This window comes from Motacilla alba, chromosome 1A (assembly GCF_015832195.1).
Source record: "Motacilla alba alba isolate MOTALB_02 chromosome 1A, Motacilla_alba_V1.0_pri, whole genome shotgun sequence".
NCBI lineage: Eukaryota > Metazoa > Chordata > Aves > Passeriformes > Motacillidae > Motacilla > Motacilla alba.
The window spans coordinates 53,106,517-53,128,595 of NC_052031.1; the positions used below are offsets into that span (position 1 = coordinate 53,106,517).

The 22,079-nt window shown below is 41.2% G+C and overlaps 1 protein-coding gene across 5 annotated transcripts in view; it reads right to left on the minus strand.

Annotated features, from left to right (window-relative positions):
* Nucleotides 1–287: 287 nt before the first annotated feature.
* Nucleotides 288–22,079, minus strand: part of C1AH12orf75 (chromosome 1A C12orf75 homolog) — a 68,286-nt gene continuing 46,494 nt past the window's right edge. The window contains exons 9-10 of one of the 5 annotated variants that reach the window (XM_038154137.1): nt 10,456–10,785; nt 288–3,241 (exon numbers count right to left, since the gene is read on the minus strand). The gene's annotated coding sequence lies outside the window, so the exon portion shown is untranslated. Of the gene's footprint in view, nt 3,242–4,073; nt 10,786–22,079 lie in introns of those variants that run through there. The other 4 variants (XM_038154136.1, XR_005258975.1, XM_038154139.1 and 1 more) reach the window with 4 other exon arrangements.

The following is a 22,079-nucleotide window of genomic DNA, read 5'->3' on the forward strand; positions in this document are numbered from 1 at the left end:
TGTTAGCTCTGCCAGCTTTGATGAGACATAGACTGGCCCCTTGAGTCTTACCTAGGAGATGCACAGGGAACTCACAGGTCTGTCTGACTGCTTTGTGTTAGTGGCAGACTTCTCTTTTCCATCTCTGCAAGACCCTCAAATTGCAATTTACTGGCTAAATCACCCATAAGAACAAAACCTAGAATTCATCCTGAAATCTTATGTGGCACTTCAGGAAACTAATGGGCAAACCCCTTGCCTGCCATATATTTATTGCTTGATGTCAAGGCTGGGATACGTTTTACTGGAACTGCTTTTCCCAGGATCTCTGCTGGGATACCACATCTCATAAGTGCTTCCTCTGAGATACACTATCAGCTTGCCAAGCAGGCTCTTTGAGTGCTCTCATCAGTTGTTGGTACAGATAACTGAAAATGACAAGTAAGGCAAAGCACACCAGATTATCAGTCGAGTGGGATATGCTGGTCTTGCTGACAGTCAAAAGAAGTCTTCAGCAACTCAACTGGTCTCTGTCTATTTGCCCTCCACAAACATCTATTGGATTTGCAAGGTGTTCCCAACATCTGGGAAAAATGATGCACAGAACTTCATTATATCGGAAGACTAATTAATTACTTTATTTTACTATATTATACTTACTACAAAGAATCCTAAAGAATACTGAAAGTAAAGAAAATTCGTGACTGTCTGCCAATAGTCCTGACACAGTTTGGACCTGATAGGCTAATTAACATAAACAATTCCACCAGAATCCAATCAAGCAATCACCTTGGGTAAACAATCTCCAGAACACTTTCCACATGAGCACAAACACAGGAGCAGCAAATGAGATAAGAATTGTTTTGGTCATTCTTTTCTCTGCTTCTCTCACAGCTTCTCTCTGTTCAGAGGGCATGTGACCACCACAAACTTCAACGAGTTCAGGCACCATCCTGAGAAGGGGCAGGATGCTCATTTTTGCAGCTTTGTAGGCCCAACTGTGCACTGGTAGTTGTGAGCAAAAGCAGTCACAAGTCATTTTCTCTGTCAGCAGGCCTCTGAGAACCTTGCAGGATTAGAGGACAGGCTGCTGCGTGTAACCTGCTCTGCTGGAGGAGGCACACAGCCATGCTCAGAGGGATGAGAGCAGTGCAAATCTGCTTAAAACATCAAAAATTGGGAAGACAGAATAATCTTTACTGAGAGATCCCTATCATAAGATTCATTTGAGTATAATCCTGTAAAGGTTTCAGTGCTTTTCAGACACTTTGTCACAAGGAAAATTTTGCTCAACTGCCTAATTGTTTTGCACTGGAACGGTTGCTGTCATAAACTCATCTGAAGCTGAAACAAGGAGATGTGTACCCCCCAAAAGCCCTCATTAAAGTTCTGCACTTGTCACTTCACCAGAGGCAACCAAAAGTTGTTGTTTTCAGTCCCTATTTCTCCATTTAGTTATTCTGAAAACAAAGACCTTTTGCTCAAATGGAAGGTTTTAAGAATGTACTGAAAAGCTGTAATCAGACCTCCACTGTAAAAATTAAGAAATTCCACAGGTCACTTCTGCAGCCATCCCACCTCTAGAGCAACCTCCCAGCCAGCAAAGCTGCACCAACTGAGGATGAAGCCCTATCTGAAGGAGTGTTAGAAGTGTTCCACACACTAATTGCAAGGCTCAGTTATGTTACCATAAATTCCATAGATTCCATAAATTCAGAGTTCAAAGATATCTTAAGAAACACCAGAAAGTGGAACAAAATTGGACAACTCAGTCATGAAAGATCCACCTGAATCTCTCACAAGAATTAAGCACAGTCTACCTCCAGTATCACATGAGATGTGCTGCTGGAATTAATTTTAAATACTTCCTGTCCTTATTCTTCTTTATGGACATCATTCTTGATCCAGTCTAATTCTCCCTTGATCCATTTAGTGTTTTCCAGTATTTTTACCAAGTTTTCACTAGTAAGCCAATGACTTTGACCATCAAAGTCTCTAAGACTAGAAGAGATTTTTGTATGAGAAGAGATATCATCACATAGATGATTTCTCCTGTCTGTATTTTTGCTCAAGACATCACATTACATCCTCACTGTCTCAGCAGTTCCTTACCCTGAACCATGACAGATTTACTGATAGAGCTGTCCTGATCACTGTACCAGAACAAGTTCCAGCTGATGGCTGCATCACTTGATTTTAAATTATAACATCCTCCTAACCCTAATGGGAATTCTCCTAAATCTCTGTTCTGTTGACTAACCTTCTGCCTCTCTGTCACCCCTTCAGACTGCTGCCTGCTTCTATCAGTGTCTCAGTTAGAGCTATCCTTTCATGTTTTAATCCCTGTAACATCCCTATTAAGGTCATCCCTGAGTAGCAGACTGTAGCAAGGACAGCAGAACCTTCCACCCTCCTCTCCAAGCAAGGCTGCATAATTGTCCTCAGTGCAACAGAAGACTGTTTTCTGCAAGGACTTCCATGATTAGAGATTAGTTTGAAGGAGGCCTGTGTGAAGCTAGCTGCAAATATCCCCCCTTGTGATACCTTCAGGTAGGGTAGGAATCAGCATTTCTTCTCCATAAAATTAAGGACATACAAATGAGAATAGAACATGTTCTTTCTTCTGTCACACTGAGACCTTGAGTGGATGAGGCACTGGAGGTATTTGTAGATGTGATGCTTAGGTTTAGTAGTGGACTTGGCCATCTTAAATTTGTCATTGGATTCAATGATCTTAAAGGCCTTTTCCAACTTCAGTGATTCTAGGACTCTGTGAGTGTCTGCAGTCACCAAATGAGAAGGTGGAAGGAGCTTGCAGCACAACCACCTGCTTGTGCCTCCAGTCATATCCTTCTCTTTATCTAAAAACTGTTTTTAGAAGGATGAATGGTGTCAGCTTTATTCCCACAAGAGGTACAGGGGCCATTTGTGTTAAACAGGAGACAGAGCCCAGGAAAGTCCAAGCAAGAGGGACGTGGATTGAGAACAGTTGAGCTGAGGTGAAAGGACTTGTTTATTGCCCTAGAGCAAGTTTGTGCCGGGATGCAGAACAGAATCTCCTCACTTGAACCCCAGTCTTTACCCTCATTTTCGGTTTATTGCTAGTCACTCTGATATCTGGGGTATTTTCACAATGTGTATAGTTAGACTGAGCTGATTTTCCGAAGAAGAAAACTTGCACTAGCAGATCTGAGCTTGACTTTTATCCACATGTAGAGAAGTTCTTTGCTGTTCATCATTCAGCTGGTTGTGAGCATGATTCCTTAAAGAAAATAAATACAAATATTAACTGTCAGACAGGGAAAGATTTGCCCAGTTTGGAGAGCTATAAATAAGCCTTCCCAAAATGTAAAAGCACTGTGATGCTGAAGTGTTTGGACATGCTAAACAAAAGATTAAGTACGTGACTTTGGAATGAAGAACCTGTCTTTCCAAAGGTATAATGATGGGCCTGGGGGGACAATGGTAAGAGCTGACTCATAAGTACAATACAGCACTCAGTGATTTATGAGCTTCCCAAAGTACTTCAAATATCCAGTGTTTGTCATGAGGTCCAGTGAGACACAGAAACAACTTAATGTACTGTAATGAGCATATATTCACCAAAGCAAGTATTGTAGTTACCATCTGCTTTTCTTAACAGCACCTTAGTGAGTGGGGTGTTTCCTGGTCACCAAAGTTCATCTGCGTCTCTCTGGTTTTGGTCCATTTAATATCCGTGTTTGACAGTGAACTAAAAAGATAATTTGCAACCAGTCTTCCAGAAACAAGGACAGTTATTACATCTTGAAATACCCTGCAGTTTCAATTACATAGTCTGTTGTGTGTGCACAAGTTTGACAGAATAATTGCAACTTTTTTTCCCCATACATTGCTGTAACATTTTTCTTCTTAGAGGTTGCAACATAAATACCCTTGACAAAGTTTTCCAGGCTTGCTAGCAACTGTTGTTGCCAGTCCTTGTTCAGAAAGAGCACTACAATTACACACAGTCTTGCAAACTCTGGTGGGAAATCCCCTATTGAAAAAGGAGCCTGTATAGTAATGCAGGGTGACCCCAATGTCTGGGAATGATTGGCATCTGACTCCAAGGCTTCAGAATGCTGAACACTCGCTTTATTAAAACTATATTATATTACATTATAACTATACTACAAAGAATTCTAAAGAATACTTACTGCTAACTGCTAACTAACTAGAAAACACGTGACTCTCTGTCCAAGAGCCCTGACACACACACACGTGGATCCAATTGGTCAATGAATCCAAACAACCATCACCAGAATCCAATCAAGCAATCACCTTGGGTAAACAATCTCCAGAACACCTTCCACATGAGCACAAACACAGGAGCAGCAAATGAGATAAGAATTGTTTTGGTCATTCTTTTCTCTGCTTCTCTCACAGCTTCTCTCTGTTCAGAGGGCATGTGACTACCACAAACTCCCCCTGTTTACTATAATAAAAAGAAAAGGAGCTGCATTTGCAATGCTTCTTCTGGACCCTTGCAGAAGAGAGAACAAACACATCTCAAGAGGTTTATCCATTGCCAATCAAAACCTCAATCAAGTGCTGACATAGAATGATCAAGGAGATTCTTTACCTGTAGAACATCTTCTTCTATTAAATCACTAAAACAAGGCTTACAATATAAGAAATTCAAACAACAATGCAAAGAATGCTCATTGTTTCAAGACTAAACAGCTGAGTTTCAGGAGAAGGTCCATTGGCTGGAGATATTGGTCTTTGACATTCCTGAAGGTCCTTCTTTGTCCTGAAACGGAGAACTGCCGAATCATGAAAGAGAGGAGTGCTAAAGAAAGTCACTAATAACTATTAGAAATCCATCAAATGTGCCATCATGCAATTATCAAACACTACTGAGAAAATTCTTGGAATGCCCTGGCCATAGACTTTAATTCAACCGCTTGGGCTGAGGCTGGCTCATGGCTTTCCAGTACTTTGAGCTGGCAGTGAAAACTGCAGCTATTTCCTTTTTTTTTTTTTTTTTTTTTTTTTTTAATTTTACTTTCAGAAAGGCCAGCAGCAACAGCGGGTCCTAGGACTCTGGGGTGGCGAGCGGGGTGGAGGCTCTGGCCCCGGTGGGTGGGCCAAGGCACGCCCGGGCCGCAGGGCGGGGTCCTTTTTCCCACAGCCCGCCCCCACCATGCTGTCAGTGTCCCGGCACTTCCTCCGGCATCTCGCCCCTCCCCTGCCAGAACGGGAGGAGAGATTGCAGGAGTGAATGAACACTTCACCCTCCTTCCCCCACTCTCTCCTGGACCACTGGCCCATGTTGGCAAATGTGAAGGAGAGGTTTTTCGAGGAATCTTAAATTTCACCCTGAATTTGGGGTTCATGACACCACCCATGCCTGCCCAGGACAAGCAGGTGATCCTCGCTGTCTCCTTTGCCTCTCTCCCTCGTGACAAAAGTGATTGTTGCCCAGCTTTCTGATTTGCGGAGCCACCTCCATTCCCCCGGAGCATGAGACCAGCGGCAGCATTTCCGGAAACCACACCTCCCACCCCGTAGACACAAGCGGGGGGAGCGAGGTGCCCCAAGCTCTAGTGGGAACCCCATGGAGCAAGGGCACCTTGCGACCAAGCGATTGTCGGTCCGAGAAAAATGCTGTTCCCCAAAAAATCACTGAGTTTCAGAGTTCTCAGGCTGGATGCATAAGCAAACAGCTTCCGCGCAGCGCCTCCACTGGAATGCGGTGGACGGCAGAGAGGAGCCGCGGCAGAGGCGGCTCGCGGAGGCTGTGCGGCTGCTGGAGCGTTGCCTGGCAACTCAGGGGCAACGGCGGGGGCGGTGCTGGGAGCGGCAGAGGAGCGGGCGTGGCGGTGGGCGGGGCTGCTGCCGGAGCTGTGGGGGTTTCTCTGGGTCCAAAGGGGGGCACAGGAGGAGGAGTTGGAGACAGCGAAGGTCTCTCCAGCTTTGGTGAAAGCCATGAATCAGGAGCGAGTGCTGGTCCAGTTGAAATAATTGTTGACCGAGAAAGCGGAGCTGCTGAAGGCTTTGGTCCTTTCTGCTCATGCTCCAGGGAGGTGGAAAAAAACCTGCTTCTGCGCCGTGGGCAAAGCAGGCCTCCCCCGCGGTGCAGGGGGGATGACAACCAAGAAGGGCTTGCCAAGGTCTCCACTCAGGCTGCAGATTGGTAATAACTGACTCTTAAAAGAGCACAGCTCAGCAAATACAGCATTCCTCTAGTGGATATTTGGTGTGCGTTTAACAGAGCTTTTAAAACACTATCTGAGAAAACAGGCATACCAATGAATTCCAGCCAGAGCATGATAGGGATAGTCCAGATAACCTCTCAGGCCTATTACATTTGGAGTTGGAATCACTGTGACCTTTAAGTGAATCATCAGCAGGGGAGTAGCCAGGCTCCTTGTGCTGTCCCCTGCTGTGAAGAGCAGGGACCTGCAGGGGTACTTTTCCTAAGGTGAATAATCTTGCAACAGAACAAGGCCTCACAGATGCTGACTTTCCTGCTTCAGGTCCACCTAAGCTTGATCTTTTCTTTAATCTGTTCTTTCTCCACCTCATCTCCTGTCCCTATATTGCCTCCACCTTCCTCCTTGCAATATCCCAGTCCCTAACACCAGTCACACCCTCCCTTCTCTCCCTTTACCTAACTGATTGCCTTTACCTTCTCTTCCTACTCCTACTTCCTCTCCAAAGGTGAGTCCTTTACCCTCTCTGCAACTGTGTGAATTACTTTCTTCCTTGATTTAGGCTCCATGAGGCTTTGACAGGGTTGAGACATTTCTGTTGTATCACACCTGTGTAGCCAGCAGCAACTGAGAAGGAGGGCCACTGATCCCAAACTTTGCACTTCTCACCAGCTCCCGAAAACACAGGACAGACTTCTGCATATTCATCCCTGCCCCACGCCTCTCACCTTCCCTCTTCAAGCATAAAAATCGAACTCTCTATGCAACTGACAGTACTGACTGCAGGAGAACTACTTCGTCTCTCCTATCATAAGATTCATCTGAGTATAATCCTGTCAAGGTTTTAGTGGTTTTCAGACATTTTGTCACACAGGCACAGCAGTGTAAGGCAGCCACTAGCATTATTAAGCACTCTCCTTTCTCTGACCAGGGAACAGAGGCTTCAGACTGGGTCAAACACTGTTGCAGGTGCAAAGATAGAGCCCTGCAAGCTCTCATCTTCATTTTTTAAGTCTAATGCAAACAGCCATGGCACCTGGTGGCTGGTGGGATGACTCGGGAGTCAAGAGGAATTTAGGTCAGTTTACAGCTCTTATTTTCTGTTTGTCTTCAAGCCGCTGCTTTAAATTTAAATGACCACTGTTTTGGGTCAAACAATAACATATAAAAGATACAGCAAACCCAACATTTGATTATGCCTTGAGAGTTGAATGTTAGCAAGTTGCTAAGACTCTCCCCTCCGACCATCACTTCTGTCAGACTGAAGGATCCCAAACTTGACAATTCAGATAATTAGAAGTGGTGAGGGAAGAGGAGCAAAACCACCAGTTATTGCAACTTTTAATCTTCCTTAAACTTTCAGTCTTCCTTAAACTTCACAAAGAGACAGCACAAGAGTGCAAACCCAACTTTAAAATATCCTCTGAAGATTCTGCCACATGTGGGCAGGCTAAAGAAAATTGTGAAGATGGCAAAGGAAACTACAAATCTGAGGAAATGATAGCATGCCTTTTGCAGATAGCACTCTTGCCTCCCCATCATCATGAATTTAACATCCCGGTAGAAGCTGCCTGGACTGTGTGTTAATGAGGTCTGTCCCTGTCAGACTACATGAAAAAATGACCATGGTCTGACCCCTGGAGGTCACCAATAATCCCGCAGCTCTTCTCAAAACAATACCATGTTAAACCCTCTGTCATGGGCAAATTGGCTTTATCTAACAAAATTTAAAATATCAAACAGCAGCCAGCATTTTAACAAGTTTGTCTCTCCCAGACCTTGATGGTCAGGGCCACTGTTAACAAGTGATCAATTAGCCTACTTAAAAGCACCGATAACAACATTTACTGACTGCCAGTACCTAATCTCCCCCTTCCTCACACAATAATTTCTGTAAACTAAACAGCTGAAAGGCTGTATGACAATAGTGTTAAAACGCTGGGTTTCTTTTCAAGCTGCCCTCGGAAAAATTAAATTGAATTTTAAGATAAGTAAGACTGAGGAGTGGGGTCAGACCCCCTTGGTGCTGTTGGCCTTGATCATGAACCAAGTCCTTCCCGCCTGTGACACACATTCTCCTCAGGACTCTGCTGATCACCAACTTTAGTGAGGTTTGAGTTCAGAAAACACAAATGGAAATTACCCTTGGATGAAAAAGATTGAATGAATGGCTAATATTGCTCTGGTAGCTGGGTGTAGTTTGCAGATCCCAGCCTTGCTGTGATTAGATTATTTACTCTTCCCAGTGCTGATCTTCCTGCTCCTATCAGACACTTCCTTTGCTATAAGTCCCAGGGCTTCAGTCAACACAGCTTGTGGGTTCACTTTCCCTTACATCATCTTCATCTTGGCCCTCATTTCAGTCTTCTTAAGGCAGAGAACTGAAGCCAAATTTTGTCCTGAGGCAGGTATCCACTCCCTGCCCAGAGCCTGGTCTGGAGCCATTGGGACTCTTGTGAGCTCACAGAGCCACATGAGTGCTGGAACCGCAGCTACAAGACTGGGACCTTGGTTTTGCCCTGTACTGTAAAATGCTTTGCACTATTCCTGTCCTTACAATGCAGCAGAAAATTTCTTAATCACTCAGAAACATCTGGGACCTATTATTTAAGCTTTTATAGAAGAAAAACTGTGTATTCTCTTTAAGACTTTTTGTCTAAACATGCAGGTGCCATGCAGAAAGACAAAGCACCAGCAGATCTGTAGAAGACAAAATCTGATGTGATTTTTTTTACCTGCGTGAAGATCTCATGAAAACAAAGGAGAAACTAGCTGGCACAGCTGGGGCTACCACAAGGCTTTGCCTGAAGCCCTGGCATTGCAGTGTCCAGGGAGAGACTGAGCAGCCAGCAGTAGCTCCACTGCTGGGTGTCTGCTTTTGCTTGGAGAGGAATAATCACAGTACCAGACCTGTGCCTGAGAGTGCAAGGGCCACCTCTCCTATGCTGCTGCAATGTTCTTACATTGGTCTGTGCAACATGGGAACAGAAAACAGTTACTTCTCTCTTCTCCATCCCTCTTCTGCCTCTAGCTACAGGAAATTTGGCCACCCATGGACACTGCTGCCTCCTTTTTGTGCATCCCTGCACCTGGAGCAGCTGATGCAGGCAGCAGTTGTGCTTCTTGCATATACTCCACACCTTCTGGCTTGTGTAGCCCACCATCCGTCCTAAAAACAAACAAGGCCCTTGAAGTTTCTCAGAAACCCCGCTTTTAACAGAAGTTCTTCACTGAAATCAACAAACCAGAATGCTGAGTCTCAGTTTTACTTTCCACTTTATGCCTCCCTTATGCCCTGGAGAAGGGCTGTTTGAAACTCAATATATATAGTGTCACCCTCAGGATGTCAGCCTCAGAAACATAGTATTTTCTAATAAAATACAGTTAACCAGGCCAGTTCAGGCAGATACTTACCTGGGGAGAGACCTGAATCCATTATGTTGTTGCCAGCTAGAGTACTGGATGGTGCCTTAATGCACCAAAAAATCATTTTTATGAGAATTTCTTTGCAGTAGTGCTGCATCTGGTCTCCACATTTCCACGAATTTCTGCCATTTCTGAGTAATTTAAAATAGCTCCTGTTAACTCCCTTTCTCCCCTCCTGCCCACTGCATTTTTTTAGTCACTGATGTCACCACAACTATTTTCTTCAGTCACAGCAGAAACAGTCTCTCACTCCCACTTTGGCTTCTCAGTTTCCAGTCCTGTCACCTCATTCTTTCCCTGTTCCTGGAAATTTATGCTAGCTTGGGCTAAGAAAGTTTCTTTTGCTCCTATTTCTTACCACCTCTGGTTTTGTAGGTCTAGAGTCTACACTGTCCACCTCTCCCTGTCCTTCTTGGTGTGCCTCTGAGGAGGTGTTGTTGTCTTTCTCAAGGCATGGTTATTTGTTCCTCAATTTTTATACAAGAGGATATAATGATTCATTCTCAAATATGACCTATTTTGTTCTTCAGGAATATTATTGTGTTATTGGATGCAAAATCAGCTCCTGAATTGCTGGCAAGATTATTTAAGTAATGTTCAGAAATACATCTAATAGCCATTTCCTACCCCATGTAAATGCTGCCTTTGCCCTTACCTTGAAAGAAAATAAGTGTAAAGTTACAGACGTTGAAGAGACACTCAGGCCTGGAGCCACACAGCTCCAACTTTGGTCCTTTGTCAACTAAAGCTATTCCAGTGGGTGTTCATGGTCCCACTGTCCAGCCACCAAACAAAGCACTGATGCTGGAGGCCATTTCCTTTCCAGCCAGCTCTGACTTGCGAGTGGGATTCACATCAGCCAGCTTCTCACCTGCCTGTGCCCAGGGAGAAGTCAGAGATTCCTCTTCCATGAGATGGGATGAGTCCAGCTCCAGACTGAAGGCCATGGTTTGCCATAGAGCTAATTAGTAAGAGCTTCACTTCTCTGAGGTCTCAGCAAGACAGCTTGAAGGTGGACATAAGAGCCATCAGGTTGGAATTAGGTCACTGTGAAAGCAGGACTTTCCCATGGACAGCACATATAACTGCCAAACACGAGTTCTGCCTTGATGATCTCATTGCTGAATAATTCAATGCATCCTTTCAGTTAACATCAAAAGGCTTGAGGAATCTTCAAGGAGGGCACTGTCTCACCACAATCCTGTAATAGAGTTATCACAGGTGTGAGGGCTCGGGGAGCATGGGGACGACTAAACTGACAATTCTTTCACGTGGGAACATTAGAAATTAATCTGCAGGTCCAAGGTCACCCAGTCATCTCTTTTGAGACCTTCCTCAGAATTGCTCTTCTCACTCCATCAGACAGCACTACAGGCAGTTAAGCTGGCCTGTGCAGTCCCTCTGATAAATCATACAAGAAGTTAGAAAACAAATGTTGGCATCTCCTTTCTAAATTATTTTTCTCCGTTTTGTTTAAATCTTAGAAGTTATTTGATGGTTTCTTTTTAGTTTCCTTTTTGGCAGCCCTTGACAGTCATACAAGCAGCTGCACAGAAATTGCAAAATAAAACCTCCTCCTTCTCTTTTATTTTCTGGTAAGTTATGTTGGGAAAATAAATATGAATGGCACAGATGTTCCATTTTTCTCTCTTCATAAAACAGTTTATGACATCTTGCAAATGCTGGAAAAATATTTCTTTTAAGAAAGAGATTTCTCTTTCTCAAGAACACTGTGTTTCAAAAAAAGTTTTAAGGACAGTTACAGAGCAAAGCCTGTTTTTTGGATGTCTTTTCCTTGTTTATTAATAACATTAGAGAAATAAACTGAAAGTCTTCAAATTAATTTTACTGGTATATGTTTGGATTAGAAAAACTCTTTAAAGTTTTCAGTGTCATTGATCAGCTGCTACGAATTTGTACATTTCTGTAGCCCCCAACTAATAGCCTCAAGGAACAGAGTTTCAAAGTAAATGATACATCAGTTGCAGTGGAAGATGTTTAGAATGGAAAGTAAAACATCACCCCTAAACTTACAGAAAAAATAAAGAAGGTCACTTTTTGTTTCTAATTATATAAACCAAAGAGAACTATGGTGGTTGAATAAAGCACTACAATCAAATGTATCATCACACTGTACTGAAATGTCTGGGAGCAGAGAAAGCAGTAAGGGAACAAGATAAAGTACCATTCATCATGCATTTCCTCTACTGTCAACTCACTCTGTCACTCTCATCATAAGTAATTGGACCTTTCTCTCAATCACAACCACGTGGGCTGGAAAGGACCTTGAGAGGTCAGCTAGCCCATCCCTCTGCCCCAAGGCTACTACTTTACTGTCACTCCTGACAGAGGCTTGTCTAACAGCTCAAACATCCTCCAGACAGGATTCCACAACACCCCCAGGCAACCTCCCCTGTCATGGTCTCTTGGCCTTTGGAGAGTTTTGTCTGGTGTCTAATCTGAGTCATGCCTGTCATGATTAAAATTCTTAGCTGCAAGGGCACAGAGGAGAGATGATTCCTGCTCTCTTTCCATCGCCCACCAAAAAGTGCTCTTCCATACAAACTGTGTCCCCAAACCACAAGTTTCCTTGGAAATTCTCTTTCCCCAGAATATTTCCCATTTTCTACAATCTGAAGCAGAATTTTGGCACAGTGAAAGTTAACGTCTTGATGTCCACTGTTCTCTCCATATGGTTATAAATTTTAAAAAGAAAATGAGAAAGCAAATGGATGGTCACTTTATCTCAGGGCAATTCCTGATTAACAGTAGTTTCAGAGTGGCCCCATTCCTTTTAAACCCTCCTTTGCCGCACAGCTGTGGTGCAGCCAATATGCTCATTTTGCTTTTCAAACACCCAGTAAACAATAACTTACCCTCAGGTCGCAGAAAAACTGTAAGGATGAAACAACACCTTGTTTGAATGGTGCTGATAATTAGCATTCCCACAGACTAACTCCATGCTGTGGTTATATTGTAATCAGGCTTACAGTTTTCCATAAAAAAACATTTTGTGGAGGAAAAAACTCTCTCCAGCTAAGTTATTGAGAAATGTTCCACACTGACCATTTTTTTTTCTCTTTGCAGTAAGTTCATAGGATTTATAAAGTAAATAGGCAGCCCCCCTTTTACCAAAGAAAACCACAGGATTTTGACATCAAGAATATGAAGTAGCCTGTACTGCTCATAGGAAGCATTCATAGTGTGAGTTCATGCCCGTGTACTTCCATCTTGGTAGTGAGCATTGTTTCTTGTTTAGATCCAATCTGAATCAACTCTGATGCCATCCTGGTACTCACAGGCTGTGAAAAAAACTATTTCTCGCCTGGTAATTATAAATCAGAGTAATTTTCATCAGTAGTGCTGAATCCATCAGACTGGAAGTTAAAATAGAGTTCACTGTTGCTACACCAATAGCTGAGGAAAAAAGAGACAAATCCTTGAAGGGGGTTGTTAAGTGAATGATAATGATTTTAAGGTAACTTGGGCAATTCAGTTTTAAAACATTATATGGGCAGAGCACAATATGGCCATAATTCTGGTTTCCACATGAAAAACTGAGAAGGAAAACAAAGGCAGGAAGAACTGTCATGGGGGGGGGGGAACCCAAACAAACAAAACTTTTTTAAAGAAACAACCCACTCCCAACTTGTAAAACCAGCTTTTACTTGTAACCAAGCTCACACTGTAAAACTAGAAGATCCTGATACTCTACACAGAAGTTCCTTATTTTTCAGTTCAAACTCTGTAAAAAGATATTATGAGGTTGAAAAGAAAGGTTCACTAGATCAAGACTTCCATGAGATTTAAATGTTACCATTTGCAGTATGAATTGGGGTCACCCACAATCATGATTCACTAGCAAACAAGGAAAGAAGAAAAGGAAAATGTAATCAAGCAACCATAGCCCAGGCCATGAATCAAATCTCATTATTTGGCTCTGCCAAGGCTTCCTGTGGGAGCACTTCCCTACCCCGAGCTTCTTCAATCTGCAAAATAGGAGCAATACTTTATGCTATGAGTCTTATATCAGACACTTGTGAAGCAGTAAGACTCCCCAGTGCAGCACTGTAAATGGCCATTTACTAATTGTCAGTCCTATTCTAAAATAGAAATAATTCAATTTTTGTTGACATTTGTTCCACCTCCAAATAGATCTTGCTCAATCACAAGCTATATATCCGAATAATTCTTGCTTTTTGAAAAATAAGCTTATTTGTGACCCCTGGTATGTAGTACTGCAATTTGTAAGGAACCAAAGGCCTCTGATGGAGCACCATAAAATGAGCACAATAGGAGCAGCTAATTGATTTGCACCTGAATTCTGAGTCATCTACAAGATGATTCTGTTTCTCAGCCTGACTGTACAACCCACAAACTCACTTATGACTCTTGCAGAACCACTGCTGTTCAAAATCTTGTATCAGAAGACAAGATCAGATGAAATTAAACAAGTGAGTTGTTTTGTTCAACTCTAGTGCTCAAACTAAAACCTAGATCAAAACAGATGAAAACAAAAGATAAGGTTTTCATCAACTCTGAGCAAATAAACCACCAAAGCAATCAGAGAATGAAGTAATTACAAACCTGTGTGAAAAAACCACCAACTTTTAGGTACACTGAAAACAACTTTTAATCCATTTATTTACTTTGACATAAAAATTCTATTACAACTCAATTGGCATTTAGACATATAAACAAAGGAGGACTTAGGCATGTAAAATGCATCCCTAATACCACAGATCAATCACTGTCTACCAGGAAGGTGGCTAAACTTTAACAGCCCCACAGATTCTGAGCTAAGACTTTCCCAGGAGTTCATACATGCACTTCAATGTCACAACGTTGACAAGACTTAGTTCCACTCCATCTGCTGCACACCTAAAGGCCCTGTTGTGTTCTTCTGTTTATTGAAAGGATAAGCTTGAGCCATTTTGAAACTCCTAACATACACAAGACGTATGAACTCCTCACAAAATGCAATCACAAATTATTTTTTTAACAACCAGTGTAGTTTTCCATTCCATATTATGTGTAAAATTCAATAAAAGCTACAATGTTCCTGAATAGAGGGTTACTTCATCAACACGTCCTGTGAACATTATGATGATATATGTTCCTGCCATCCTTCTTTCCCAAATTATCTACACTAGTCACCACCTGTGAAAGTATGGGCATCCAATTAAGGGACAGAAGAGAAGGGGAAAAGTAAAGAGAAGAGACAAAGATGTGAATCACACATTGCCATGAACAGAATAGTGTATATCACAAATTCCAACGCCCAATACAAATTTTCAGTAGAGCAATGGTTCTGCTCTTGAGGCTAACAGCATGGTCTAATCTGGAAATAACTGAGCTTCATATCAAACACCATTTTTATTGAAAATTCCACTTATGTTTTCACTTTCTAAGTGATATTACACAGGAAATGCCTGTAGCTGCATGGATCTTTGAAAGAGAGGGTAGGTAAAACAGGTGAGAGCGTACATTTCAACAGATCAGACTTAAAATAACATGTATTATGACTTATGAAAAGCATGATAATACGTACTTATTTTGCACTGATTTTTTCCCCCCTTTTCATTCTTGGGGCATGCAGCTTTGTCCTATTCTCTTTTTTCCCATCCCTCACTTGATGTTGCCAGGCTGGGTCCCATACTACTCATTACAAGGAGCGAACAGAATGTTCTTTACCTTTTGGGGTGAACTAGACAACATTTACTAAATTATTTCTCATTTGTGTGAAGTTTAGTTTAAAATTCATTGGCGCCCATGTCCCCAAAATCATTGAGTAATTCAAAATTAAAAACTTCAAGTTATTTTTCATGAGTTAGAACAACAGCTTTTATATCTGTTGGCACATATAACTGACAGGGTACTGGCAACAGGGAATTTGCGGCATGAGTTGCCAATGCCTGTGTGCATATTTCTAAGAATAACTCAGTGTCCAAGAATTTGGCCTGTTATACCACAAGCCAGGACTGGCTGACAGCTGTTTTAAATTACAGTGGACTGAATGATAATAGCTTTGTTGTAGCTGGACTGATGCTTTGCTTTCTCCTTATCGTCCTAATGTTCTGATTTGTCTTTTAGCCAGCGGTTGCACAGCATTTATTTATAACACTCAAGGTTTAAGTCAAAAATGACAGATTGGTTGGATTTTCTTGTACACATGGAACATGATCAAAGTAAAGGACTATACAGTTAGGGAAATTTAAGCTTCTTTGCAAGGGACAGCCTATAGATCCAAGGCTAGGATTTTCCTTGCAAAGCAGAGAAGACTGGCTCTCAAACAGACCTATTCTAATTTTCCTAAAAGGAAGGCATTTATTCCAAGCCCTGCATGCTTTTGCGAGCTACATAGTCACATCCCACTTCAGATTCTTCTTCGGAAATAAGACAAAAGGTTAGACATGAGCCTGCAAACTGCTTTGCACTTCAATTAATTACAGAGTTTGGAACTAATTTATTTTATCAAGCGCTGATGTGTACTCAGGGCCAAACCTTGTTCACATCATAGACAATAGTTAATTTTCTAATGACTTTATTGGGAACAGAGAATGGCTATTAAATTTTCTTGCATGTGAACCCCTAACAGTTCATTAGAAGTTTCCTACTCTTTCAGGATAAAACAAATTGACACAGATTTTGTTTTGTTCAGTTGAAAAAATAATGAAAGAAATAATTTACAAGCAACACCAGAAAGCTGAATGTTCTGATTCAAGGTGCAGGATAGAAATCGTCTACTCTGCTTGGCACTGGGAAGCCTGAGCAGGGTTCCTATGTCCAGTTTTAGGCACTACACTTGAAGATGCAGATAAATTTTGGAGTCCACAGGAAGGCCATAAAAGTCATTAGTCCAAATATAATTCATAAAAAAAAACTGTGGGAAGGGAATGGCAGAATAGAACACTGCATGTTAACAGCCTTCAACAATGTGAAAGACTATGGTATGACAGGAAAGATAAGCCCATTCTCCATTTCCAACAATACTAAAGCAAATTGCAGCAGGCTTAAACTGCAGCAACAAAATCAGATCAGACTCTTGGCATGTCTCATAGAAAGGTAGCAAAGCATTGAACTGCCTGCCAGAAAAAGTGGGGAATTTTTTTGCACAGGTTTTTGAGAAGAGCATGGTCATGGCACAGGTGGAGAGATGAGTAAAGAGACCCCCACAAGTGAACTCACAACTCTATCTTCTAAGATCATGTGATCTGATGGGTGTTTTATTACTCCTTTAATTTATTTAAATTTAATAGCCTGGATAATAGCCTTCACTATTTGTCATTACTATTTCTACTTGAATATACTTGAAGTCAATGCTATATTATATTGAAAGTACGCTGTCCAAATGCTTTTGTAGTTCTGCTGAAGCAATGCCATATCAGTGGTAAGACCTCACTGACATGAAGAAAAAATTTATAAGTAGAAAAAACAAAATACCACACTTACAGACTGATCCCAGAGAACTCCATTAACAGGAAATTGTGTCAGAACCTTCTATGTCAACGGTTTGAAGGCTAAGACCTTTGTTTTGTTTTACTTTGTATTTCAGCCTACAAAAGAAAAATTAAAGGAAGCACAAGAGAGAAACCAATGTCTGAAAATGACAATATCTGTCTGTTTATTTTTAGGATATTGCATTGGTCAAGCATTGGTACAGTGAAGGTAAACTTGAGTCTTGCATTTAGCACTAGGGTCTACCTGTCTTGTTATATATAGAGAAGCCCATGTAACATTGTGCCCTATGAAGACTCTACTTAATTATACATGATCAATTTAATTTAGTAAAGTCAACTCTCAGTTAGTTGTGGAACAACTAATCTTTTCTCCTAATCAGCAAAATTGTGAAAGAAGAAGAGAACTGCTTTTTTAAAAAGAATTTTCGTCTGTTTAAGACTCTCTGGATCCTTTGTGGTCTTTGTGATAAATGTGCATGATGGAAAGAAAATTTCCATGTTCATATGGTAAAGTTTCCTGAACATTGGTGGCTCTGTGGTCTCTTGCATTACAAACCTAACACTGCACAGAACATAACATATTTTGTAAAGAGCCAAGACATGGTAAGTAGAGCCTGCTAATTTTGTAAAAACAGCAATAAATAACGAAAATAAGCAAAGCTGTCATATGGTCCAGTGATAAATGGTAGTGATAGCATCAGTGCTACAGCTGTGGCCTCCTTCAAAACCACTCTATCTACAGGTAAAACAGAACAGGAACTCTTTCCACCAGTGTTCCTTCTTTCACACCCATCTACCCACCCACCCACACCACACACACACACACAACTTTTTTTAAAATTTGCTTTTGTAAAAAGAAGTTCTCACTATCTGCTTTATTCTTTTGGCTGAACTCCCACATTCACACACTTAAGTCATTAATGTATTTATTCCTTTGTTCCACTCTCTCATGGGGATCCCCTCTAATTCAGTATGTAGGGATTGCAAGGGATTAACAGAACAGAGAGTAAAACATCCAAATCTCTCATGATTCCAGAAGTGGATAATTTCACTTTATCTTTCCAGCTATTCCTCACAGAGTTATTCATTAAAATAACCACACTAAAACATTCTTCCTTCTAAAGGTAGGTAAGCTTTTGGAAAGGGATTTATTTTTAATCAGTGCTAACAATCTTTTATGGTCTGTGGAGCATGCTCGGTATGAAAGGGATAAATCTTCAGACTCAAGCATAAAAATCTGCTAACCATTACATGGATTTTGAGCGTGTACCTCCAGCTTGCTACTTTGAACACTTGCCCCTTTGCCTGTCTTGAACTGGCTGAGGAGTTTCCAGATCTGATGTATCATTAGAAAGAAAGTACTGCATTGCACACTAATTGTACTGTTTGAAATTTAAACGTACTGGGCTTTCTCAACATGAAAAAGGAAGCATTTCCAAGGAATGCTTGGAATGCATTCAGCCATAAAATATATTTAATTATATTGAAACTGAATCCTAACCTTATTATAGATGACTACCCTTGCTGATAGCTAAGGACAAAGAAGGATTTAAGGAAGGAATTGCAAAAATATGGTCTAGTGGCATAAGCACTAAATAAGGTTAAGGAACAAAGGTGCTAAACTTACCATGCTTAAGCCACATTAATCTTTCCATTAGTACATTAAAAAAATCACAACTTTCCATCTCAAGTCATTATGTTGATGGAGTATCTTTGATCTGAAAATACAGCAATGATCCCAATGGGAAGCAAGAAGTGTTTTTGATTTTCATCTGGAAAGTCTAAAATTCCTTAGGTGAAATTCAGTATGAAATGCATCCATGCAATGATGAAGGTGAATGAATATGTCACCATCTGTGCTTTATTAAAGCTGGACTATTTTCACTAGGCACTGAACCAGAGAGACCAAATACCCTGATAAAACCAGAAACTCCAGGAAGGGTTCTTTGAAGGTACTTCTTGCTGTCATGTAGCTGAAAAATACATCTTAATGTTGTTTTCCTGCATGTTTAATATAACAAGTTTGGCCCACTGCACACAGTGATCCAAAACTGTCATCTTCTGAAAATGTACAGGGAATGAGACAGATTTCTCTTGCTCACCATGCGTATCAAATGCATCATGAAAATGTGTTTTCTGATTCCCTGAGTAATGGCACTTCTAATAAAATACAGCTAAATGTGGCTAGGTCCAGAAACCTAAAATGAATAATCAGAAGCATATCTCATTAGGACTAATCACTAGGATCTTGGGCTTACAGAGATGTGATTTTTCTGATGAATTAATACTGTAAAGTGAATATTTTAAAGTTCAAAATTCAAAGGAACTATATTGATCCTGTCACTTGAGTTCCTGTTTAGCTCAATGTTCTGCCTAGTTAACCAGTGCTGGAGTTAAGCTGACCCAGCAGAAAGGCAATCAACGCTGCTCTGGAGACACCAGCAATGGTGATTTCACAAAGAGAAACTCCAGCATAAGAGTAGGAGGGAAATGGAAAGTAGAAGGTGTGGAGATTGCTGGTTTAAACTCTGTGTTAGTGATGGAATCATTCCTTAATCTAGGTGAGCTTCAAATTACGTCATACTCTCACTGCAGATGCTCCGTTTCAAGAAAGAATTGCTCTAAATGCATCTCTGTGCACAGACAGTAACCAGAGCTTTTCTTCATGGCTGGGGAAACATGAATAAATGTTAATTTGTACATTTTTACCTCAGTTCAATTTCTATATATTTATATATGGAAAAATTCAACTTCCATTAAGTTGGCAAGAGGCCAAAAAATGAGGTGTCATACGAAATATAAAACATGATAAAAACTGCTGGAGACATCCTCTCTAAGCTATGTAAAGAAGATCCATTGCAAAAAAAAATCTGTCTGGTTGGCATTAATTCAATTACTATTCAGGGTATACTTCTGTGTATTTCAACAGAATTTCTCATGTTTCTTTGAAACTTGCTTATTAGCTATGCCTAGAGAACTACGGCAGATTTGGAAATTCTGTGAGACAGAAAATAATTTAAAACAAAGGCATTAGAAACCCAAAGTAAATTACAAACTAATTACAGAAGAACTTTAACACTACGTAATTGGATATGAATGTTAGTCTGTCAAGACGTAAAGAGAGGGAAGATAATTGTCTTTCACAGTTCAAAGAGCTTTTGTCCTATTTCTAGCAAATTGCTCTGATGATAATACAAAAATATAAAACCAAAACCACAAATTGGTATCAATGTCAGTATAATACTGACTCTGGAAGTTCAAAGGAAAGGCCACTGCATTTGATTGTAAGAACCAAAGTTTTCTTTAGCCAGCACAGAGAAATTGTGGTTATCTGTGGGTCTCTGATATTTTTTCCCCTTGGATTCCCCGTTTGAAATGCACAGGAATGTAGAAGGTAAAATAAGAAATTGATCCATCATAGTCTTTAGTGCCAAACCTCAACCTCACAAGAGTCTCTTCATGCGCTTAGGCTAATTGCTGCTTGGATATATATTCATCCCACAAAGGTTCCATGCAGATTCCACTCCTCCACATCAGTTCAACAAAGATCTACTCCGCTCCACTCTCCACTTTCAGCAGTAGGTGGACATATTTTCACTGAAACCATTGGGTCCCTGCAATTGGAAATTCCCTTGGGCTGTAGAGTTCAAAGCTAGACACAGACAATACCAAAATTCAGGATGATACATACAACTAAGTAATTGCCATTCTAAAAAACCCTCATCTCTAGTTTGCTATCAGTACAATCACAGCAGAATTTTTTTTCCCCCCAGTATTCAAACTTTGCAGAATGTCATGTGTCCTAATATTCCCTTTTCTTTCTCCTTGACCTCTGGGGATTCGTCTACTTATCAAACCACCTGTTCCAAAGTTCACTCAGGGCAACAGAATTTTTGAAGACAGATTCAAGAAGCAAAAGCAGTTACAGTGCATGTAGGTGTTGTATTATCTCTTTTCAGTGTGTTTTCCAGTGGGAGATGATGTTTGCTTGCATCATCGCTGCCAACATGTAACTATATTCTATCTCTTCTAACATACCTACTAAGACCTTGGACATTCCAGCAATATTTTAAGCCAGAAGCTCTTGAAGCACAGGTCATGACACATTGCCCAAGGGTCATAAACCTATTCCCCCTCCCTGCCTCTGTTTGCTCTCTGAAACAGACTTGCTTAATCACTTGCCAATAGTCCTGGAATCACCGCAGCACTCTATAAATCACTGTGCCCATTCCTCTGGGTTTACTCTGAAGCCCCGTGGGAATCAGCCTGGAGGGTTGTGAGACACATCCAAAAAGGTCACATAGAACACAAGCAGCTGTGGAGCAGGGAGCGAGGATGGGGACACCTCATCACAGCGATTAGCAAGATAGATGACACCAAACAGCTCATGATCCAGTTCAGTTTTTAAGTGTCCAAGGATCTCTGAAGGACACAGATGGAGGGAGACATATCAAAACTCACTGGTAACAAGCTTCACAAAAGGATTTTCTGTGTGGATCTGCCCCTTAGTGGCACAAGGACATAAACCTCCTTGCAAGTCCCTAAGAACTGTGCTCCCTGGTTATTTTTGTATGTTGTGGACAAAGGAGAACAAAAAGAGGTCTTTGGAAAACTCTGTCTTCCCTTTTGATCCTCAGATTGTCAAGTGACCTAATGATGAAATCCCTTGTATCTGCCCTGATCATGCAGTTAGCAAGAAATTCCCCTTGCATCAGAACTCTATGTGTCCAGTTTCTCTGGCATGCTTGGCTGATGACTCCCGTACACAAGCAACTCCTTGAGATTAATCATGGCAATCTTAAAAAATGCTCTTGCATTGCACCACACAGGTATGTGACATGTAGATGCCAACCAGCAGTAACTTGGATGTCATACGACTGGGAAATAAAAAGGCTGATTTCTGCTAAAATGAAATAATATGGATGGAGGAAACAAAGCATGTTTTGCTTGACATGAAGTCCCATTTGTGTGCCTGACACCAAAAATAGCTACTTTCACTTTTCCTTAGGATTCTAGGTACTTAAATGCAACTTCC